Raw genomic sequence first — 15930 nt, 5'->3', positions numbered from 1 at the left:
TCCCCTTAACCACCCGCCTAGCCAATCCCACTAACAATACTCAAAGAAGAAAGCGGTGAGCTCACTTATGGAGGAGGATTCATATTGAATTCTACTCTGGGGTGCCTTTTTATTAGTTTGTTCTACTGGGTTAAAATACATTTTTTTTAAGATCTTATTTTATTATTTTTGGAGGGGTTGGAAAGACTTGCACCTGTCTATCTAGAAAAAAAAGAAAAAAACGCCCAAAGAGAGAAGATGAAGATTCTGGAGAGAAACAAGCTCTGGAGAGGTGAGAAGTGTTGGGCACAGAGCAGCAGCAAAGACAGGGAGAGCCTTTCTGCTAGGCAGGAGTCAGGCAAGAGAGACACCGACGGGCAAAGTCAGGCATTTGACTTCCTGTCTACTGGCCCCGGGTTATCCAGTTACTCAGACTCATCTGGGGCCTGGGTTCATGACTGAGCTAAGGCACGATGGCCAAATTCAGGAAGCAGATTCTGGAGCAGTCAGTTATGCGAGTCAGTTTTCAGAAGAGAGTTTTATTTGGTTAACTGTTGAAGAAGAAGCTTTATCAACCTTAGGTGGCTGAGGTCCTGAGAGGGCAGATGAAAGCCAGGGTTAACTTTTTAAAAATTTTTATTGGGGAACATCCCATGGACAGAGGAGTCTGGTGGGCTACAGTCCATGGAGCCGCAGAGAGTTGGACAAGACTGAACAACTAACACATACATAGTTGATTGACAATGTTGTGTAGTTTTAGGTTATACAGCAAAGGGAAATCAGTTATACACATACATATATCCACTCTTTTTTATATTATTTTCATTTATAGGCTGTTACAGAGTATTGAGTAGAGTGGGTCCTTATTAGTTATCTATTTTATGTATCTGCATGCATCCTCAGTTGCTACAGTCATATCCAGTTCTGTGTGACCCAATGAACTCTAGCCCACCAGGCTCCTCTGTCCATGGGATTCTTCAGGCAAGAATACTGGAGTGGGTTGCCATGCCCTCCTCCAGGGGATCTTCCCAACCCAGAGATCTAGCACCCATCTTCTGCACTGCTGATTCTATACTGCTGAACCACCAGGGAAGCCCATTTTATATATAGTAATGTGTTTATGTCAGTCCCAATCTTCTAATTTATCCCCCTCCTTTATCTCCAAATAAACATATTTATTTTCTATATCCATAACTCTGTTTCTGTTTTGCAAATAAGTTCATTAAGCAAGGACTATTTTAATGCAGGTTATTGTTTTCATGAAGAAAGAGGCTAGGCCATCCCCAGGAAGTGAGGTGTGGGCCTTGAGGAAAGGAAGAAAGTTAATGAGGAAGAAGGCACAGCTACGTCTAGGGCTAATGAAGGACTGTTGAAAAGTGTGGAGGACCTGGCTGGGGACAGCAAGAAGAGTAGTTAGTGCTGTTATTTGTCTGATTTTCTTCAGTGTTCAGTAGCTTAATGGAGCTTCCCTGGTGGCTCAGATGGTAAAGAATCTGCCTGCAATACAAGAGACCCAGGTTCAATCACTGGATAGGGAAGATCTCCTGGAGAAGGGAATGGCTACCCACTCCTGTATTCTTGCCTGGAGAATTCCATGGAAAGAGAAGCCTGGCAGACTACAGTCCATGGGATCCCAAAGAGTTGGAAATGACTGAGCGACTAACACTTTCACTTTTCACTTAGTAGCTTAAATAGAAGAATGTAAAAAGCAGACAGCCAGCTTAATACAGGGATAAAATAATGTCCAAAAAGAAAAGAAAGGTACTAGTTTAAATATTCCCAGAGAGATTTGGTAGAGGAAGGGCATCTAGAATTCCCACAGTCTGAACAGGAGAACTCAGGTGGTTGGAGAAGCAGAAAACCCCTGTTCTGTTAAAGGTTATTGAGGCTGGTGTGGCCTGGGGGAAATCTTTGTTACACATTTGTAAGGCAGCCTACAATCACATAAGCATTTTTGGCAACCACATCACACCTTGGGCTTATGTTGAATTCACTGTCGGCCAAAAATCCCTAAATCTTTCACACGTGCTGCTCTTAAATCCTGTTTCCGCCATGTTGTACTTATAAAATTAATTACTGTTTGGGGCCTAAATGTAGGGCTTTACATTTATGGTTATTAAATTTCATCTTGTTAGGTTTAGGCCATTGCGCCAACTCTTAGAGAATATTGGATATGTTGACTCAAGTTTTCACACATTTCCCCCATAACTTTCAATGAGACAGAATCCAGAGGAATTCCTTACGCACATTCAAAAGTGACAGATTTACCCTATGTCTTATTTTTTAGTTCACATCTTTGTTTTGTCTAAAAGGAACTTGCTGGGCATACACACCGAGGAAACCAGAATTGAAAGAGACACATGTACCCCAATGTTCATCGCAGCACTGTTTATAATAGCTAGGACATGGAAACAACCTAGATGTCCATCAGCAGATAAATGGATAAGAAAGCTGTGGTACATATACACAATGGAATATTACTCAGCTGTTAAAAAGAATTCATTTGAATCAGTTCTGATGAGATGGATGAAACTGGAGCCGATTATACAGAGTGAAGTAAGCCAGAAAGAAAAACACCAATACAGTATACTAACACATATATATGGAATTTAGGAAGATGGCAATGACAACCCTGTATGCAAGACAGGGAAAGAGACACAGATGTGTATAATGGACTTTTGGACTCAGAGGGAGAGGGAGAGGGTGGGATGATTTGGGAGAATGGCATTCTAACATGTATACTATCATGTAAGAATTGAATCGCCAGTCTATGTCTGATGCAGGATACAGCATGCTTGGAGCTGGTGCATGGGGATGACCCAGAGAGATGTTATGGGGAGGGAGGTGGGAGGGGGGTTCATGTTTGGGAACGCATGTAAGAATTAAAGATTTTAAAATTAAAAATAAATAAATAAATAAATAAATTTTTTAAAAAAAACAAAAAAATAAAAATAAAAAGGCAGAGATGGGAACGATAAAAAAATAAAATAAAATAAAAGGAACTTGGTCATATTTCTTTCTAACATCATAATTTGCCAAAATGTGCTGGTTAGGATGTTTGTGCCTGCAAGGGTGGAACTCTGAATTAGCCTGGAATAAACAATAAGGACATTTATTTGTGCACAGAGGTAGGGAGGGCTCCAGGCACAGCACAACCAGGGCTCAGACTGTTCTGCTGTTTGGAGTTTACCTTCTCCGTGTCTTGTCCCCAGGCCAGTTTCCTTTGTGGATATAAGCTGGCTGCCAACAGCCATGGGGATAGCGTGCTTCCTTGTCTGTGTCCAAGAAAGAGGGTGGGAAGGGGAGAAAGTGTGAATAGAAGACCATTCTTTCAGTTTGACTAGGACAACCTCTTATATTACCTTTACAGTGACCAGCAATCCTGATGTGCTTGGAAGTGAGGGGAGTCCCAGGATGTGGGACTTTCAGTGCTAAAACCAGGAAAGTCCTGGGCAAGCGGGGACCGTCGGTCACCCTGGCACCTACACCTAGACCAGTGACCTCTGCCAGGATGAAACCTGACTTTGACTGGCTTAACCCAGTCAAAGCCCTTGGCAAAGGGCTTCCCTTGTGGCTCCTTGGTAAAGAATCCACCTACAGTGCGGGAGACCCGAGTTCAATCCCTGGGTAGGGAAGATCCCCCTAGAGAAGGAAATAGCAACCCACTCCAGTATTCCTGCCTGGAGAATCCCATGGATAGAGGAGCCTGTTGAGCTACAGTCCATGGGGTCGCCAGGAGTCAGATACGACTTAGTGACCAAACCATCACCAGAATTGGCAAAGGGATGGGAATACATGGTTGGTTTGCAGGCATGTTTCTAAAGTGTGACTCTGGTCTATCAGATTCCACTGGGTGCAGATTCCTTGGCATCAAACTCACTGATTCAGAATCTCTTAGCATGGAAATAGGAAATTAATTTTTATCAAGCACTGCAGACAGTGCCCTACACAGCAATGCTTAGAGAAACACTGGTTTAGACTTGATAGTACTCACTCCTGAAGCTTGGGTCAACACCCAAAATGGCAAGGCTGCTATACAATGGCCAGGGCTGGGGAGGATACTGGGGAGTCACAGTTCCTTGGTTTTCTTGTTAAGTAATCCTGTCTTCTAGAAGGGAAGGAAGATGCTTTGGGATTCCTTGTTCTTAGCGAAATCATACTTCTTCCTGGTAATACCCAAGGGCATTAGTAAGACTCCCTTCAGTAAGTGTTCACAAACCATGCTTGAGAATCATTCTTGCTTTTTTTCTTGGAATCAGTATAAAACTCTTAAGTAGCCAGCTTGCATAATCCATGACCTTAAAAAAATTTTTTTTTTGATAGAATAGTATTTCCTTGTATTTAGTTCCTATGGAAGTAGCATACATTTGAAGTTAAGCGGCATATATAAGAGATTGAGCTCTGGTCAGGAAAAGAGGCAGAGAATCTAAGCTTTTCATTTGCATATATTGATTTTGCATATATTTCTTAACTTCCTGAAGCTTATTATCTGCAAAATAAAATAAATATAGAACTTACCTCACTGGGCTGTTGAATTAAATGAGACAATGTTTATAAAGTTTGAGCACAGTGCTTGTCTCAAGTAGTCAGTAAGTTTTGATAATTAATATCCTTCCTCTTCATTCTTTCATTATTTGAGATATTCTGAGGACTAAATAAGGCCAGGCATAGAGCTTGTCACTAAAGATCACAAAAGTGAGGATCAGTCCCTGCTAGCAGGGAATTCACAGTATAGGCATTATAATGTAATGACACTGTAGCAGACTTATGTATTGGATATCAGGAGAAAACAGAGGAAGGAATGCTCAATTTAGAGGATGACCTGGGTCTTGAAGAATGATCAAGAGTATTCTGGATGAATATGGGAAAAGGAGGAGAGAGGAATTCCAGATAAAGGATATAGCATGAACATTAATAAAAGCAGAGAACATGAAAGAGTAGAGCCCCTTTGTGAATGTAAGTGATTTTGAAAGCTGAAATGCAGCCTTCATGGGACTTCCCTGGTGGTCCAGTGGCCAAGACTCCACACTCGCAAAGCAGAAGGCCCAGGTTCGATCCCTAGTCAAGGAACTAGATCCCACATGCCACAACTAAACATCTCAAATGCTGCAATTAAGACCCTGTGCGGCCAAATAAATAAAAAGAAAAGCAGCGTTCTGGTCAGGAGCAGTGGTAGATGATGCATAGGAGGAAAGCGCTGATTCAGGGCTTTGGGCTTCTGTTCTACGGATGGAACAGAGTTTTAAACAAAGGAGTTAGTCATGTGGTTACCCTTGTGTTTTAGAAAAATCAGTCTAGGGACAGTGGATGAGAAGGTGGAGGATGGTGAGACAGGGAAATTTCAGAGCTTGCAACATTACTCCTAGTGAGAGTTGATAAATGTTAAAACAAGAGAAGGATATTAGGAACAGAGTGGAAGGATGCAAACAAGAAAGGTAGGGTAGATACAAATGACAGGACTGAGTGACTGATTAGGCATCAGGTGGGGAAAAGGAAGATTTGAGGAAAATTCCTGTTTCTGTCTTGCTGAATGGTGATGTCATTGTCCAGACAGGACTACAGGGGGCGCTGCTGGTGGTGAAAGAGTCAAGCTTTGAACCTATTGAATTTTAGTTCCACGGGAGACCTCCAGGTGGAGGTGCGCTAGATTGTCTGTGACTGGGGAGTACGTTTTGGGCTGGAGAGATGGCTGGGGAATCAGCAGGGAATGATCTTCAGGCACTGGTATCTGTGGGTGACAAAAATTGCCTGGGATGATGCCTCAGCAAAGTATGTTGATTAGAAGGAGGGCGAGTACCCTCAGAGACTACCAGATTCCACAAAGCTCGTGAATGATTCGGCGATATAATCTGTATGTTCTACCAGGGTCCAAGTGAGGTCGTTCAGTCGTGTCTGACTCTTTGCGACCCCATGGACTGTAGACTACGAGGCTTCTCTGTCCATGGAATTTTCCAGGCAAGAATACTGGAGTGGGTTGGCATTTCCTTCTCCAGGAGATCTTCCCGACCCAGGGATTGAACCCAGGCCTCTTGCATTGTAGGCAGACGCTTTACCAATAAACATGTTTAAGCTCTGTCTTTTTCACACTACTCTTTCCAAGATTTCTTGCTGATCTGTCTAGTCCTTCATTTACTCCCCTTCAAGTAACAGATTTTTCTGTCAGTTCCCCCCCACCCCGCCAAGAGGGTAAAAATATGATAATGTTCTAAATTTTTAAAATGCATTTTGTTTTCTAATTGACTGTCTAGTTTCTTTGGAATTTCGTATAGCTGTTTTCTTATGTTCCTGTCCAAAATTCAAACAATTCTAAATAGAAAACTTAAGAAAACTAAGTTAAACTATAATGTTACTTCTGATGAAGAAATGGGGATGAGAAGAATAAAAGTGACACAGCTCTGAGAAATATATGCAGGAGAGAGAAAAATACTACAAAGTCTACGTCCAAGAACATTTTAAGAAAGTGAAATGGATTTGTTTACTGCAGCTTCCCTGGTATTTAAATGAGCTCTTGATAAAAGTGAAAGTGGAGAGTGAAAAAGTTAGCTTAAAGCTCAACATTCAGAAAACTAAGATCATGGCATCTGGTCCCATCACTTCATGGGAAATAGATGGGGAAACAGTGGAAACAGTGTCAGACTTTATTTTTTGGGGCTCCAAATTCACTGCAGATGGTGACTGCAGCCATGAAATTAAAAGACACTCCTTGGAAGAAAGGTTATGACCAACCTAGATAGCATATTCAAAAGCAGAGACATTACTTTGCCAACTAAGTCCGTCTAGTCAAGGCTATGGTTTTTCCTGTGGTCATGGATGGATGTGAGAGTTGGACTGTGAAGAAGGCTGAGCACCGAAGAACTGATGCTTTTGAACTGTGATGTTGGAAAAGACTCTTGAGAGTCCCTTGGACTGCAAGGAGACCCAACCAGTCCATCCTGAAGGAGATCAGCTCTGGGATTTCTTTGGAATGAATGATGCTAAAGCTGAAACTCCAGTACTTTGGCCACCTCACGCGGAGTTGACTCATTGGAAAAGACCCTGATGCTGGGAGGGATTGGGGGCAGGAGGAGAAGGGGATGACAGAGGACGAGATGGCTGGATGGCATCACCGATTCAATGGACGTGAGTCTGAGTGAACTCTGGAAGTTGATGATGGACAGGGAGGCCTGGTGTGCTGCGATTCATGGGGTCGCAAAGAGTTGGACACGACTGAGTGACTGAGCTGAACTGAAGGTAAATTCTTCAGTCTTTTCCCTCAGCAGTTAGAGAAGCAGTTTGGGAAAAATTAGAGGGGAAACCCCAGTCGTTTTGCGTGAGAAGAAAGTGTATAAGAGTTTAGTGAAGTAAAAGACCTGCCAACTGCAAACTAGAAACCATTCCTGTAGCTATCCAGGAAGTAAAGAATGCCAGCTAATGGACGCCACCTAGTGGGAAACAAGGATTTGGAGAAAATGGACTACCAGAGGATTTGAAGGCGACCAATGTGAGATTTATGCACCCTTTCAATAAAAATTCATTGAGGATCTGCTCTGTAGCAGGCACATAAATAATTTCTAGGCATTATACAGTAATCATTTGCAGTTATGTCCACAAACCCAGAGGTCCAAGAGTTCCAACTTTATTTTTCTGTGACATAATTACTATCTATTTTAAACCTCCACTTCACTGACGATGAAAACTTAAGTCTCAGTCACTTTAGCACCCCAACACCTTCTGCTCTGGTTGGGTCTGAGCTCTAAGGTTTAGTTGCAGTGGGGCCTCTGCACTGCTGTCTATCCAGTCTTCTTCTGAGATGGTTTCATTTCTGTGTGTTGTTTGGACATTAGCCCTTGTAAGTCACTGCTGAAAAATCTGCTCTTGTTTCTGTGTGGAGGCTTTAGACCAATTAGGGGAAATTGACACTTAACAAAATTGGTATTTCCTCATTTACTTAGGGATTCTTTAGTTTCTACTAGCAATGTTTTGTAATTTTCAGTGTGTATGTTTTGCGCATTATTACTAAATTTATTTAAGTATTTTATATTTTTGATGTGATTGAAACTTTAAATTTCAATGTCAAATTTTTCTTTGTTAGTACATAGATTATAATTGATTCATTTATTGATCTTGTGTCCTGCAACCTTGTCAAATTCATGTATTCTAGCAGTTTTTTCTAGATGGCTTAAGATTTGCTACATAGACAATCACGGTGCCCGTGAATAATGACAGTTTTGCTTCTTCCTTTCCACTTTATAGGCCACCTAGTTCTTTTTCTTACTGTATAATACAGGCTCAGACTTTGAGTATACTGTTGAATGTAAGGGTAGAATGCAAGGGTACCCTTGCCTTGGTCCCTATCTTACGGAAAAAAATATTCAACCTTTCACCACTGAATATTATGTTAGATTAAGAAAGTTCCCTTTGATTCTTAGTTTGGTGAGAATTTTAAATCAGAAATAGGCTTATAGTTTATAAATGCTTTTCCTGTTTCTATTACAATGATCATAAGATTTTTCTTTTTGGTTTCTTAATATTGGACACCCCTGGGAAAGATGCCAGAGGACAAGCTATTTTTTTCTATTTATATATGTATGGGATTCTCAGGTGGCTCAGACAATAAAGAATCCATTCAGATAGAGGAGCTGGTGGGTTACAGTCCATGGGGTTGCAAAGAGTTGGACATGACTGAAAGACTGACACTTTCATGTCTTCATATATTGCTAAATTCCATTTGTTAATATTTTGTTGAAGACTTTTGCATCTATTTTCATGAAGGCTATGGGTGTGTAATGTTTTTAATTGTATGTTTATTAAGTTTTAAGATTAGGATAATGCAGGCCTTATGAAATGAGTTGAGAAGTATTTCCTCCTCTTTTGTTTTCTGAGATTTTGTGTAGAACTGGTATTATCTACTTCTTAAATATTAGGTAGAATTCATCTGTGAAGGAATCTGAGACTGGAGAGTTTGTTGTGAGGTGAGATGGGGTGGGGAGAAGGATAGGAGAAGGGAGAGGGACTTTTAAGTGGGGAAGGAAGAGGGACTTTTAAGTTGTTACTCTGATATTTCCCATCTATTGTGTAGCAACTGTTGATGTTAACATCTTCAGGCCCATTAAAGTTTTTCAGATTGAGTTCCTTAACAGTAGTATAGTAATTTCAGATTTTAAGTAATTTACTTTGGTCAACTCTTTTTTCCCCCCCTAATGTCTCATATTTATAGCCTTCCAAATGCCACCAAACTCAGTTCTGCCTTCAAATGAGTTCATTTTGCCTGTAATTGAGAAACCATTAAGGTCTAAGAAGAAGTTTCCCTTGCCAGTTGACTTTTCTTTCCATGATGATATTGATAGTTAGGATTCATCACTTTTCGTTTTACCCAGTGGGCATTTGAAGTATCTTATTGCAGCAGCATGATAAGAGTCTATAAGACTTATCAGTTCTGGAAAATTAATTTAATTTCTTGGTAAGTTGAATGCTGCCCCTTTTTTGCTCACTCTTCTTTCACTGTTGACCTCTTGCTAATTTTGACCCCTGTCTTTCACTATTTTGCTTTTTCTGCTCTTTTTAAGTAAAACTTGGAATCTAGGCTGTTTCAAGATTTAGTTGCCTTGGATAAGAAGCTACTTAAAAAATAGATGTCTTTGAATCACTGAGACTTCTATTTTCCACCGTAATCTTGAGGCTGGCTTTTTAAATATACTTTTCCACTACCATTTCCTTCTCACCTTCCCCTCTCATATTTGTAAATACCTAAACAAAGGTCCGTCTAGTCAAGGCTATGGTTTTTCCAGTAGTCATGTATGGATGTGAGATTTGGACTATAAAGAAAGCTGAGTGCCGAAGAATTGATGCTTTTGAACTGTGGTGTTGGAGAAGACTCTTGAGAGTCCCTTGGACTGCAAGGAGGTCCACCAGTCCATCCTGAAGGAGTGTTCATTGGAAGGACTGATGTTGAAGCTGAAACTCCAATACTTTGGCCACCTGATGCGAAGAGCTGACTCATTTGAAAAGACCCTGATGCTGGGAAAGATTGAGGGCAGAGGAGAAGGTGACGACAAGGATGAGATGGCTGGATGGCATCAATGACTTGATGGACGTGAGTTTGGGTGAACTCTGGGAGTTGGTGATGGACAGGAAGGCCTGGTGTGCTGTGGTCCATAGGGTCACAAAAAGTCCGACATGACTGAGCGACTGAACTGAACTGAACTGAACTGAAACAACTCCAGGTAAAGTTGGAAACGATGGAACTAATGCCAAAGACAGAAAATTAAAGTAAGCCATGATCATTTGTTTAGAAGTGAAGTTAAACACAATGAAAAAAAATTAAGACCTTAAAGTTTCTGAAAGTTCATATCGGAATCTTTACATTGAAATATCCACCCACCAAGTCATACTTCTTTAATCAATTCTAGCTTCTTCAGCCACCAGCATTCAAGACACATAAAAGCAATATATTATTAAGATATATTATTCTGGTTTTGTTTTATTACAAGTGTTGCAACATTTCTCTCCTCCAGTGTGAATCATAAATCTGCAGTTTCTGTACTTTATTATGGACTAAATAAGTACTGTAGGCTGACTTAGGAAATTAACCTCTAATATAACAATTTTTCCCATGAGAAATTAGATTTGAAATAATAATCTGTCTTCATTCAACAGGATTCCTTGGTGGCTCTGTAGTAAAGAATCCACCTGCCGATATAGGAGATGCAGGTCGATCCCTGGGTCAGGAAGATCCCCTGGAGAAGGACATGGCAACCACAAGGAGTCAGACATGACTCAGTGACTGAACAGCAACAGCCATTATTCTTGCCTGGGGAATTCTATGGACAGAAGAGCCCGACGAGCTACAGTCCATTGGGTTTCAAAAGAGTAAAACACAACACCCGACTAAACAACAACAACAGCAACAGCAACTTCATTCAAAAACAGATTTCATAAGAATCTCGGCTACGTTTTTTAGCACTCAGTTCAGTTCAGTTGCTCAGTCATGTCCAACTCTTTGTGACACCATCGACTGCAGCATGCCAGGCTTCCCTGTCCATCACCAACACCCAGAGTGTACTTAAACTCATGTACATTGATGATGGACATGAGTGATGAAATCCAACCATCTCATCCTCTGTCACTCCAGTCTCCTCCCACTTTCAATCTTTCCCAGCATCAGGGTCTTTTCCAGTGTGTCAATTATTCTCATCAGGTAGCCAAAGAGCTGAAATTCCAGCTTCAGCATCAGTCCTTCCAATGACTACTCAGGACTGATTTCCTTTAGGATAGACTGGTTGGATCTCTTTGCAGTCCAGGGGAGTCTTAAGACTCTTCTCCAACACCACATTTCAAAACCATCAATTCTTCAGTGCTTAGCTTTCTTTATAGTCCAACTCTCACATCCATACATGACTACTGGAAAAACCATAGCTTTGACTAGACAGACCTTTATAGGCAAAATAATGTCTCTGCTTTTTAATATGCTATCTAGGTTGGTCATAACTTTTCTTCCAAGGAGTAAGCGTCTTTTAATTTCATGGCTGCAACCACCATCTGCAGTGATTTTGGAGCCGCCCAAAATCAAGTCTTTCACTGTTTCCATTATTTCCCCATTTATTTGCCATGAAGTGATGGAACTGGATGCCATGATCTTAGTTTTCTGAATGTTGACTCTTAAGCCAACTTTTTCACTCTCCTCTTTCACTTTCATCAAGAGGCTCTTTAGTTCTTTGCTTTCTGCCATAAGGGTGGTGTCATTTGCATATCTGAGGTTATTGATATTTCTCCTGGCAATGTTGATTCTAGCTAGTGATTCATCCAGTCTGGCATTTTGCATGATGTATTCTGCATATAAGTTAAATAAGCAGGGTGACCATATGCAACATCAACGTACTCCTTTCCCGATTTGGAACCAGTCTGTTGTTCGATGTCCTGTTCTAATTGTTGCTTCTTGACTTGCATACACATTTCACAGGAGCCAGGTCAGGTGGTCTGGTATTGCCGTCTCTTGAAGAATTTTCCATAGTTTTTTGTGATCCACACAGTCAAAGGCTTTGGTGTAGTCAATAAAGCAGAAGTAGATGTTTTTCTAGAACTGTCTTGCTTTTTCGATGACCCAACGGATATTGGAAATTTGATCTCTGGTTCCTCTGCCTTTTCTAAATCCAGCTTGGATATCTGGATGTTCACGGTTCACATACTATTGAAGCCTGGTTGGAGAATTTTGAGCATTACTTTGCTAGCCTGTGAGATGAGTGCAATTGTGCAGTAGTTTGAACATTCTTTGGCACTGGCTTTCTTTGGGATTGGAATGAAAACTGACCTTTTCCAATCCTGTGGCCACTGCTGAGTTTTCCAAAGTTGCTGGCATATTGAGTGTGGCACTTTCACAGCATCATCTTTTAGGATTTGAAATAGCTCAGCTGCAATTTCATCAACTCCACTAGCTTTGTTCATAGTGATGCTTCCTAAGGCCCACTTAAATTTGCATTCCAGTATGTCTGGCTTAGGTGAGTGATCACACCATCATGGTTATCTGGGTCGTGAAAATCTTTTTTGTGTAGTTCTTCTGTGTATTCTTGCAACCTTTTCTTAATATCTGCTGCTTCTGTTAGGTCCATACCATTTGTGTCCTTTGTTGTGCTCGTCTTTGCATGAAATGTTCCCTTGATATCTCTAATTTTCTTGAAGAGTCCTCTAGTCTTTCCCGTTCTGTTGTTTTCCTTTATTTCTTTGCATTGATCACTGAGGAAGGCTTTCTTATTTCTCCTTGCTATTCTTTGGAACTCTGCTTTCACAGGCTTTTATCTTTCCTTTTCTCCTTTGCCTTTAGCTTCTCTTCTTTTCTCAGCTATTTGTAAGGCCTCCTCAGACAACTGTTTTGGCTTTTTGCATTTCTTTTTGTTGGGGATGGTCTTGATCCCTGCCTCCTGTACAAAGTCACAATCTTTCGTCCATATTTCTTCACTCACTCTATCAGATCTCATCTCTTGAATCTATTTGTCACTTCCACTGTATAATCATAAGGGATTTGATTTAGGTCATACCTGAATGGTCTAGTGGTTTTCCCCACTTTCTTCAATTTAAGTCTGAATTTGGCAATAAGGAGTTCATGATCTGAGCCACAGTCAGCTCCTGGTCTTCTTTTTGCTGACTGTATAGAGCTTCTCCATATTTGGCTGCAAAGATTGTAATCAATATGATTTTGGTATTGACCATCTGGTGATGTCCACGTGTAGAGTCTTCTTTTGTGTTGTTGGAAGAGGATATCTGCTATGACCAGTGTGTTCTCTTGCCAAAACTCTGTTAGCCTTTGCCCTGATTCATTTTGTACTCCAAGGCCAAATTTACCTGTTACTCCAGGTGTCTCTTGACTTCCTACTTTTGCATTTCATTCCCCTATAATGAAAAGAACATATTTTGGGGGTGTTATTTCTAGGTCTTGTAGGTCTTTATAGAACAGTTCAATTTCAACTTCTTCAGCATTACTGGCCGGGGCATAGACTTGGATTACTGTGATACTGAATGGTTTGCCTTGGAAAGGAACAGACATCATTCTGTCATTTTTGAGACTGCATCCTCGTATTGCACACAGAAGGCGGGTGGCTGCGACAGCGCACAGAGCGCTGCCAAGAGGAGCTACCCCACATCCGAGGTCAGGGGCGGTGGCCGGGAGAAGCAACCCCACATCCAAGGAGCGGTGGCTGCACGGGTGCAGGAGGGCCTAGAGGAGCTATTCCATGTTCAAGGTCAGGAGGGGTGGTGGTGAGGACATACCCCTAGTCCACGGTAAGAGATACCCAAGTAAGATGGTAGGTGTTGCACGAGGGCATTAGAGGGCAGACACACTGAAACCATAATCACAGAAAACTAGTCAATCTAATCACACCAGGACCACAGCCTTGTCTGACTCAATGAAACTAAGCCATGCCGTGTGGGGCCACCCAAGACAGACAAGTCATGGTGGAGAGGTCTGACAGAATGTGGTCCGCTGGAGAAGGGAATGGCAAACCACTTCCCTATTCTTGCTGTGAGAACCTCATGAACAGTATGAAAAGGCCAAATGATAGGATACTGAAAGAGGAATTCTCCAGGCCAGTAGGTGCCCAATATGCTACTGGAGATCAGTGGAGAAATAACTCCAGAAAGAATGAAGGGATGAAGCCAAAGCAAACACAATACCCAGCTGTGATGTGACTGGTGATAGAAGCAAGGTCCGATGCTGTAAAGAGCAATATTGCATAGGAACCTGGAATGGCAGGTCCATGAATCAAGGCAAATTGGAAGTGGTCAAACAGAAGATAGCAAGAGTGAACATCGACATTCTAGGAATCAGCGAACTAAAATGGACTGGAATGGGTGAGTTTAACTCAGATGACCATTATATCTACTACTGCAGGCAGGAATCCCTTAGAAGAAATGAAGTAGCCATCATGGTCAACAAAAGAGTCCAAAATGCAGTACTTGGATGAAATCTCAAAAATGACAGAATGATCTCTGTTTGTTTCCAAGGCAAACTATTCAATATCACAGTAATCCAAGTCTATGCCCCAACCAGTGATGCTGAAGAAGCTGAAGCTGAACGGTTCTGTGAAGACCTACAAAACCTTTTAGAACTAACACCCAAAAAAGATGTTCTTTTCATTATAGGGGAATGGAATGCAAAAATAGAAAGTCAAGAAACACCTGGAGTAACAGGCAATTTTGGCCTTGGAGTACCGAATGAATCAGGGCAAAGGTTAATAGAGTTTTGCAAAGAGAAAGAACTGGTCATAGCAAACACACTCTTCCAACAACACAAGAGAAGACTCTACACATGGACATCACCTGATGGTCAACACCAAAATCAGATTGATTATATTCTTTGCAGCCAAATATGGAGAAGCTCTATACAGTCAGCAAAAAGAAGACCAGGAGCTGACTGTGACTCAGATCATGAACTCATTGCCAAATTCAGAATTAAATTGAAGAAAGTGGGGAAAACCACTAGACCATTCAGGTATGACCTAAATCAAATCCTTTATGACTATACAGTGGAAGTGACAAATAGATTTAAGGGACTAGATCTGATAGATAGAGTGCCTGATGAATTATGAATGGAGGTTCATGACATTGTACAGGAGACAGGGATCAAGACCATCCCCATGGAAAAGAAATGCAAAAAAGCAAAATGGCTATCTGAAGAGGCCTTACAAATAGCTGTGAAAAGAAGAGAAGTGAAAAGCAAAGTACCAAAGGAAAGATATAAGCATCTGAATACAGAGTTCCAAAGAATAGCAAGAAGAGATAAGAAAGCCTTCCTCAGCGATCAATGCAAAGAAATAGATGCAAACAACAGAATGGGAAAGACTAGAGATCTCTTCAAGAAAATTGAAAATCTAGAGATACCAAGGGAACATTTCATGCAAAGATGGGCTCAATAAAGGACAGAAATGGTATGGACCTAACAGAAGCAGATGATATTAAGAAGAAGTGGCAAAAATACACAGAAGAACTGTACGAAAGATCTTCACGACCAAGATAATCACGATGGTGTGATCACTCAGCTAGAGCCAGATATCTTGGAATGTGAAGTCAAGTGGGCCTTTAGAAAGCATCACTAGGAACAAACCTCGTAGAGGTGATGGAATTCCAGTAGAGCTATTTCAAATCCTAAAAGATGATGTTGTGAAAGTGCTGCACTCAAAATGCCAGCAAATTCAGAAAACTCAGCAGTGGCCACAGGACTGGAAAAGGTCAGTTTTCATTCCAACCCCAAAGAAAGGCAATGCCAAAGAATGTTCAAACTACCGCACAATTGCACTCATCTCACACACCAACAAAGTAATGCTCAAAATTCTCCAAGCCAGACTTCAGCAGTACGTGAACCGTGAAATTCCAGATATTCAAGCTGGTTTTAGAAAAGGCAGAGGAACCAGAGATCAAATTGCCAACATCCACTGGATCATGGAAAGAGCAAGAGAGTTCCAGAAAAACATCTATTTCTGC

The sequence above is a fragment of the Capra hircus genome, chromosome 1 (genome assembly GCF_001704415.2).
Source record: "Capra hircus breed San Clemente chromosome 1, ASM170441v1, whole genome shotgun sequence".
NCBI classification, from domain to species: domain Eukaryota; kingdom Metazoa; phylum Chordata; class Mammalia; order Artiodactyla; family Bovidae; genus Capra; species Capra hircus.
Note: the sequence above shows the minus strand (reverse complement) of the source record.